The sequence below is a fragment of the Chrysochloris asiatica genome, unplaced genomic scaffold (genome assembly GCF_000296735.1).
Source record: "Chrysochloris asiatica unplaced genomic scaffold, ChrAsi1.0 scaffold00026, whole genome shotgun sequence".
NCBI lineage: Eukaryota > Metazoa > Chordata > Mammalia > Afrosoricida > Chrysochloridae > Chrysochloris > Chrysochloris asiatica.
In genome coordinates, this window is record NW_006408544.1 from 8,660,434 (window position 1) to 8,661,570 (window position 1,137).

Sequence of the window (1,137 nt, forward strand, 5' to 3'; positions counted from 1 at the left end):
GAAAGATGAGGCTTTCTACTCCCGTAAAGATTTACACCCTCGGAAACCCTGTACAGGGTCGCTATGGGTCGGAACCAACTTGACGGCACTTAACAACAACAACATAGTAGAACATATGCTTGTCTTATTCAAAATGACCAATACCAGCACATTTCAGTTCACTAATGCCTAGGATATCAACTGTCAGACAACAAAAAAAATCTGTCTTTGAAGAAGTACAGTCCGAATGCTCTGTAGAAGTGAAGCTGGACAGACTGCCCCATGTACTTTGGGCATATTATCAAAGGACAGTCCCTTGAGAAGGAAAGACATTAACTTTGGTAAAGTAAGAGAGTCAATGAAAAAGACCCTTATGGACATGGATCAACAGAATGATCCATCTGTTTAAGAGATTCAAACAACAATGATTGTGAGGAACAGGCAGTGTTTGGTTCTATTGTACATAAGGCTGCTATGAGTCAGAACAGATTCAACAGTACCTAACAACAACAAACAAATGGGTAATAAATGTTTTGTATTTGTTTCTCCTAGTGAATAGCAAGCTCTAGTATCTCCAACTCTTAACATATTTGCTTATTTATGGAATATATTTGTTAAATATGTGTGTGTGTGTATGTGCATATACGTATAAACTCCAAAAGCAAACTCGCTGCCATGGAGTCAGTTCTGACTCACAGAACCCTCTGTAGTGTTTCTGAGACTATAAATCTTTAAAGGAACAGACTGCTTTCTCTTTCTCCTGCAGAGGGGTGGGTGGTTTTGAACCACCAACTTTGTACTTAACAGCACAATGTTTACCTCATAGGAACACCAGGGCTCTGTATACACATATAACTCATTTATTTAATATGTTGTTGTTTTTGTTGTTAGGTGCCGTCAAGTCAGTTCCGACCCATAGCGACCCTGTATAGGGTTTCCAAGGAGCTCCTGGTGACCTTGCAGTTCAAATGGTTTTGCAGTCTGGCACATTAACCCACAGTGTCACACCAGGACTCCTTATTTAATTTGTTGTTGTTGTTAGGTGCCATCGAGTCGGTACTGACTCATAGTGACCTTATGCACAGCAGAACGAAACACTGCCCAATCCTGGGCCAACCTCACTATTGTTGCCATGCTTGAGCCCATAGATGCTGCCAC